General features: G+C 41.9%; 1 long non-coding RNA gene across 1 annotated transcript; it reads left to right on the top strand.

Moving 5' to 3' along the window:
* The first annotated feature begins 2035 nt into the window (after window positions 1-2035).
* On the top strand, window positions 2036-7033 carry LOC119452634 (uncharacterized). Its single transcript, XR_007467390.1, has 4 exons — window positions 2036-2271; window positions 2971-3073; window positions 4766-4948; window positions 6436-7033. It is a non-coding gene; the product is annotated as an uncharacterized LOC119452634 (long non-coding RNA).
* The last annotated feature ends 961 nt before the right edge of the window (window positions 7034-7994 follow it).

The raw sequence follows: 7994 nt of genomic DNA, 5'->3' as shown, positions 1-7994 counted from the left end.
GTGATAAATTTTCTTGCAGTGAATGGTGCAACTTCTGTTTCCACATAGATTTCGGAGATTCACAAAATATAAAAAGCCGACATCTCAGTCATACCCAGTGAACCACGAACCTCTCTTCAAGGTCTATAATTGATCCCAACGTCAACGTCTTGAGGTGACGTACATATTACGTCTCGAGTAGGTACCTTTTTATAAGGAAATGCATGGATGTCTAAAGATGTATTATCTACATGAATGTTAGACTACCAGATAACGTACTATGGATGTACATAGGATATCATTCAGGCACCATAAAATTATTTGGTACACTTAGCACTTGAACCATACCTCCTACATTTTGTAGGCGTGCAGAATGTATGTATGAATGTATGTATGTATGCACTTACGCGGTGTGTACTGTTATTGTTATTATCGGGTTTTTATTGTTATTACTATTATTGTTATTATTAATATTTAACACGCCCGAAGTTAGGGATATGAAATTACGAATAGATTTACCCCGACGTTAGGAAGTGCTATAGTATAATATATTTTAATGCCTGAGACGTTTAAGTAATTAAGAATTAAATTGAAATCTCGGGCAGCAAACAAAAAATGGAGGGAAGCTTAAGCTTCGCCGTTAAGAGTGGAACGCGATAGAGTTATCGGGCCCCGTTCGCATCGCATTTTTCTTTATGACTAGACTTCACTGCAACACAGAATGTGGGAAATCCAGCTTAAAAGACCAAACTTACACAAATCCCTTAAAGTGGGCTTCACTTTTAAACAGAAATGGGTTGCTGAGAAGACGTTTTTACAGGGGCAATATAAGTGGTCTTATATTAAAATGTGAAGGCCCTGGGACCTTTTTAATTATTTTATTAATTGTTTGCTATGGCCCCGACGCGCCCGCGCGTGTTCAGAACATTAGGCAGGTTAAGTTCCAATTTGACCTTGTCGAGGATGCGAGCGACATCTGGATAGGATTTTTGCAAGTAAACTACCCGAGCGCGCCACTGTTGGTATAGTAAACATGCTGGAAAAGGGGTTTTTGTTTGCGTTTCCTCGTACCAGAATTGTTTTCTCGTACATTCAAATTATAATCCGATGCCACCATGGCTGTAGGTTGTGGTTAAGTCGTACTTTACCATTTTTTTTCTGACGGATTTTACTGTGAGAAATTCAATTTTTGTTCACTAACACCTTGCGCCACACGAAGGGCCTGCGCGGTCGGGGTGGTCCGGGATGATTTTCTCTACCACGGACGCCGGCGCTTACGCCGACACCAACGCCGCATTTTCTGCGACACGGGGTCCTTAACGCTGTCGTGTTAATTTATATGATTGACCTTCAAGGCTTATCTGCAATCCACTCCATAATATAAGCATATTCCCCGCGCAGCCTCGTAATATTGCACACGACATTGTGTCTAAATCTCTATTATATAATTGCTGTGCTATTTTATTTTATTATTTTAATATCTGATGCCCTATTTTAATATAATTGTGTTGTTTATTTTGTTGCTTTTGTATAGTTTAGATCACAACCTACTGGTTTAAATAATCTCAAGTAGTGACAGTTCCCTGAAATATAAACAATATTACATAATTGCTATCTTTTTGTTTCGACGCGCTATAAATCATTGCGTCCAAAGTTCGCCTTTATCTCTTGCCTACCCCAATTCGATAATTTTTGGTTGGTGCACGTGTAGGTATAGCAATCGGTATTAGTATTGTGCTAATTGTTTGTTTCTTCGAAATAACTTTTTCTAGCAAATGAATGTAATATTTCAAATTTCACGCCAAAGTCCTGTAAATTGTCCTTAACAAAATGGCGCCTACAATAATCAACAGCTTTTCGTTTATACTTTAAAGATAAAACCTTCTGAACGTTGTGTTTTTTGTATAATTATTATTACATAATATTACATTTAATATTATAAAATAATACCGTAATTATAGTAGCAATTATAAAGAAGAATTGGCAAGAAGCAGCTGTGGCGCAACGTCTCGCGTTTTCCTTCTGCCTGCTTTGGCGGCGTATTTGCGTTGCGATGGCATCATTCTTCTCGGAGCCGGAGTGTAATTGAAGTCGCGTGTTTGCATTAGTTTTTTGAATTGCTGTTGGGGCTGGGGCTGCGTGATCGTCACTGGCGTCCTCCAGAGTGCCCACCGATCGGAAAGTCGTACGAACCGCAAGCTTTGAACGTCTGTTTATCGCAACATCGAAAGCGGCGGCACAGAAGACGCGATGTGAGCTCCGGTGGGAACAGCAGCCCTTTGTCTCGTAACGGTAAGTAAACGTTTGTTAGCGCAGCTAGCACGCGTATGTGTATTGATTATGAACACTGTGTTGAGATATGTCAAGAGCAGAGCACGCCGCGAGGTTGCCGAATTGTTTGAAGCGCTTGGCCAGCCTGTCGAGGCCGGCGACAGCCTTGCGTACCGGCAGCTCAGTAAGCGTTCGCGACAGGCTAGCAGTAGCGTGCCCAAAAGTGAGCCGCAAGCGAGCTACTCCGAAAGCGAGTATCCTAGCTTCAGTGCAGTAAGCGCAACGCCTGTTAGCAGTAGCGCGGCTACAGTCTATTGTTCAAGGCTGGTATTTTGTAGCGATGCCTTTCCGGATGCTAATGTCCCTTCGCGCTTTTCGCGCTTGGTCAGTGGTCAGAGCGACGGTCCGTTCACGTTATCAACTGGATCAGCTGGCCGTGAGTGGTGGATGTTAAGACTAGTAAATAAAGCATAAGGCATCGCTACAAAATACCGGCCCAGGTTGCACAGAAAGCAGCTCAGATTGTTCAGATCGTAATGCGGAGGTTTCCGTCGACTGGTGACTATCCGAAGCCGGTGAGGATTCAGAAGAACGGTTTTCCGATGTATTTAACGCTGACGTGCTGGAAACCGCAGAACGGGCAGGAAGCCAAAGCACTAGCAGCTAAAATTTCGCAGCTTCGCTTGCAAAGTGGGCTCTACAATGTAACATTACTCACAGGTCCCTGACACCGCCTCTCCGACTTCTAAGAGCACACGGGTTTTTCCGGAATCTTCCAAAAGATGCTAGAACTTTTCTGAAGACCCCCCGTGGGGCTGTCGAGGTATGTGCATGTGTAGCCAGCTCCTTAAACTAGCTTAAATTTCGTTGAGAAATTTGGAGACAGAGCACTCTTCCACTTCAAATGCACCTGCTACGTGTTTTGCATCTTCTGTTTGATAATGACAAGAGCATATGTAGGTGGAACGTGGTTGGAGTGGCAGCATGCGTATTTTGCACATTGTATACATCAGAGCATTTGGAGCACCGCCAAATTTTTTTGTTATCTTTTTTATTGGCCGAGTTGTTGAGATGATAAAATAGTTTTGCTGGTGAGAAAGTTCGAGATGTAGTAATTTGCTTACTGTGTGCTTACAGCCCACAACTGAGGGACGTAGTAGAAAGTAGAGCTGTAAGTAAATTGTTATTTTACTTGGGGCAGCCAGCTGTGGGGATTCTAGACAATGTGATTCTGGGCACATCCATTATCGTAAAAATCCTTGAGCGTACAAATTCATTGAGGCTGGAACAGAGAGCAATATTCCCATACACTCCAAACGTAATAACTGCGGACAGAAGCTTCACCAGACGTGTGTTTTAATATCAAGGAAAAACACCTAGGGAAACCTATGAAGCTTTCATCATCTACATGAGGGGAGTGACTTGCGTCAGCCCGCCTTCGACCACACTCGTAAAGAAACTGCTCTACCTGATATCTTAAGTTCTTTTCTCTCAGAAATTGTGTCTGACTTTCGTTTTTTGGGGTGTCATTAATCTTTCTGTTCTTTCTTGAGAGAACTTATTGCACATGATCATAAAACCACTTTCAATTGGTAGTATCAGCATGTGTTCTGTCATTTGTGTTGTTTGCACTGCTTTGCCTTTTCCTTGTTTCTATGATGCTTACTAAACATTTCATTTGGCCCTTTACAATAAGTGACCTCTGAATTGGAGCACAATATTATTCTATTGTTCATGCAACTCGCGGGACTCCTGGAAGGTAGCCTTGCGCTACAGATTCAAGAATCAGCGAAGAGTTCTCCCTAGGGATGGTTGTGTGGGCGAGAACCACACGAAGTTTGGGTCACGCAGGAAGGGCAGTGAAGAAACAGCCACAGTGGAGCTCCAGTGGCACAAAGTGCAAAAGATCGTGGGGGGCATTCCGCAGTGAAATACAATATGTTGATTTGTTTATCTAGGATGATGTGTAGCAAGCTAATAGTGACCGTAGTATTTTCATTTGATAATGCTTTCAACTATTTCTAATTTTCACTGAGTAGAAGCGCTCAGAATTTAATTCTGTCTTTTTAGTGCTCTCTGTTTTGAGGTGGTATCAAAGTATTTTGGATTCGTGATTCAATTTAGGCTGGCCAAATATTTAACAAATCAATTTAGCTAGGCAAAACTAAATACCATAAATCAGAAAGACCAATTGCAACAAAATGCAAGGATACAGTTGAAACGAGGCCTTTGGGATACTAATAAAGTTATTTGGTGCTCGACCACAGTCCTTTGTGGGTTTGCTGCCTGTCTAGCAGGTGGGAACAAGGCCATATGTTAATCCACCTAATTAGCTATTTTCATGGTTGACGAAATCCTACGTAGTTGTGTGTTGGTGTAAATGTATCACATAAAAAGGATTGTAAATGAGGCCGTTAACTTTTGACAATACCTCTTGAACATTACTGAAATATTTCCTTGCATAGTGCAGGTGTATTTATGCTGCAATCAGCTATATTGGTGTTGCTTCCCTCAGGATGTTGCTATCTCTACAATAGCCGGAGAAGATGAAACAAGTTTTGCAATGCACACGGACTGGCTCAGTTGTGAATGTCACAAATGCTCCCCTAACGAGGATCAAAAGATTGAAAGGATGGCCTTGATAAATAATATTCATGAGGCGAAGAGGAAGTACCCATACATGATGAGCTTTGAGAGGGTAAGTACTTTTGCTACTATGTATGAAACAGCATTTACATTAACTTAGCCTGCATGGTTGTGGAGGCGGCTGCATTCAAAAAGAACTAGAGCTTTTGTAAATGGTTTAAAAACTAATTTTAATGCACACACATGTTCTAGTGTACTAAAAAAAAGACTACTGCTCTCTACATATTTATCTGATGAAAAAGTTAGTGCTCTAATGTATTCGGGCAGAAGACTCATTAGCTATGTCACCAAGGCTGTCCTTGCGCCACAGACGCTTGGCCATCAAAAGGTACACCACAAAGCAATGAAAGTCGTTCAACGCTTGTATGAAGACACTGGCATTTGTGATGAATACTGACTGAACTACATTGTGTGTGTGTGTGCGCATAGTGCTTATGTGTGAAAAATACTAGAGAACTGTGTTGAAGAGATAACTTTTGAACTTACCGAAAGCAAGACTTTCTTTTTTATTATTGCGATAGCAATTACATGGACACTCCAAAGCGGATTTCTGCCGTCGCCGTGAGGTTCCGTATGACGTCAACGGTGATGAAATCGCCATATGCTGTATGTGCGACTGAAAGGGCGCGAGGGACGCGCACTTTCATGGCGAGCGAACACATGGCGGAAGACAAACGCGCTTCTGCGCTGTGCTCCATGAAGGGCTGCAGAATTAAGCATCTCTTTTCTCCTTTACAATCACCATATATATATATATATATATATATATATATATATATATATATATAGAGCAAATACGACTTCTTCCATGGCGTGAAAGGCCGGGAGGTGGGGGAAAGGAGGGAGGGGAGGCGACGTTTAGCTGCCGCACCAAATCCCTATTTATGTAAAAACGTTGGGAGACAGAAGGTGGGTAAAGACTTCCGGCGCTGCTCGACGAGTGTCCTGTTCATATCTCATCGAAAACCTCCGAGCCACCCGCAGAGGCACCGGCAACAGTCACCAACGCCGGGCACGTTCGGTGCGAACGCGGGCACGACGACGGCGTCGACAACAGTACTGCGCGTTGCTGATGCTGCTGCATGTCCAAATTTATACAGCTGATAAAACTACTATGCTTACTCCGTATAGCTCTCTACTAATTTGCTATCGCAATTGATGCTTCGCCTTTCGGGTGAAACTGCGACAATTTTTTAAAACTTTTCTGTGTTAAGCGAAAAAGGGTAGTGGTGGCTAAGACATGGGGGCAACTCGATTCATTTTTATTTCAATAAAAAAAGAGTAAACAATGAGCACCATAACTTGGTTTTCTTTTCTGTGTGACTAGAAATTTTCAGTTTCTCATACACCTTCAGAAGAAAAATGCCATTTCTATTTCGTGAGGTCAGAGTGCTCACTTGGATTGTTTACATCTGTCGTTTGCCAAATCTTCAATGTAAATTGTGTGCTTGTAGATAACATGATGGTAAAAATAACTGCTATGTATTTGCTTGGTTCTTGTAGTGCACTTCGGACACATCTTTTTTTGCAATTTTGCAGTGACTTTGCAAGACTGACTAAGATTGACCCATCACCTTGTATTGCAAAATGGATCAACAAAATTGTGAAAATGGCAGATATGAAACACATCCCTTGCGAAGCAAGTGTAATGGCATCACTTCAAAAGGCTCGTGAGATGTCACCGGAGAGGCTGCGAACACGACGTGAGTACTGTTACAAAGGCTTCATCGGCAGCTTTTAGACCTACACTCCGTGACATTATTTTTGCAGGGTTTCGTCTCATAGGCATAACATTAGAGTACATCTGTGTTCAATTATTTGGTTCTTTTAAGACAGTTCTTCAGGTTTTCAACTCATATCTTCTCTAAAACTTAAATTCTTTAATGGTAGGTTGTTTGATCTGTGGAATGGAAATAAACTGGCGTAGTGTTGCACAGTTACATGCGTAGATCAAGAATATTCTGTGCCATGGCAGGCACAGAATATTCTTGACGGGAAAGGTCTTCAAGGTGCAGTCGACATAAATAAGGGGATGTTACCCTAGCACCAGTGTTCATTTGCTTTTAGTGACAGAAAATCACAGCGTTAATAGTTTTCAAAACCAACCTTTGTCACAGATTTAGGGAACTTTAGGAAGATACTAAACAAGTGCATTAAAGTGTTCGCTATAAACCTTTCGCTTTGGCGGCATCCTAACAGTTGCAGCACTTCGGATTCTGTCTTTCAATGTCAAAGAACTTAATGGTCTGTCATCTTTGTGCAAGAGCAGATAAGTTTCTTGCGAGTTTGTTCTGCTACAATGAATGTTTAGTACCCATGAGCTTAGCTCAAAATTCATCATAAACGCACTGTGCTTTACTGTGATAGTTCTGCGTCAAACACGGCAAGCTTAATTTATATCGGAACAGATATCTGGGCTCTTTAAAAAAGGAATAAACGACTTTTAAATGGCCGACCTGAATTCCTGTGAAGATAAGTTCTCAGTCTGCGTAGTCAGGTCCACGTGATCTCTGAAAAAACTAGATTTTTCGAGGACATAACTGCAGCGCAAGACCTTGCAAACAATTTCTTGCAACATGGCAGGCTAAACATAAACGCTGCATCGTGCATGCATGCACACAATGCAAAACGAAAAACGTGTCCCAATGGTGAACTTAGGGCCGACATACACTCTAAGGTGCATCTTATCTTGAGGCAGAAAAAGGTCTTATTTTGATCTGTACAAAAAAACTGAAGCTTTGCTCACGGAGGTATTGCATCTTTTCCTCGTATGATGCGCTTCCAGGAGTTTACGTGTGATCTTTGCTTTCATCTAGAATGTTAGCACTGTCAAAGTGCAGCGCACCATTTTTGCAACACCTGCAGTGCACACGTGAGTGCATATCTTAGTTATAAAGGTAAACATCTACAGAAGTCTGTCAGGCTTATTAAAAAAATTGTCAGTAAAGGACGACTCTCCAGCCAAGATTTGATTTAATTTAAAACTGACGCTCGGAAAGACCACACATATCGTTCTTGAGCAGTCTTGTGTTGTGCTTTCCACCTTTCCTGGTCTAGGTCTCTTTGTTGTCGTGCTTGCCGGTGGCTTTGAAGGTCGT

Source organism: Dermacentor silvarum, chromosome 5 (genome assembly GCF_013339745.2).
Source record: "Dermacentor silvarum isolate Dsil-2018 chromosome 5, BIME_Dsil_1.4, whole genome shotgun sequence".
Taxonomy (NCBI): Eukaryota; Metazoa; Arthropoda; class Arachnida; order Ixodida; family Ixodidae; genus Dermacentor; species Dermacentor silvarum.
This window is presented reverse-complemented; position numbering and strand designations above follow the sequence as displayed.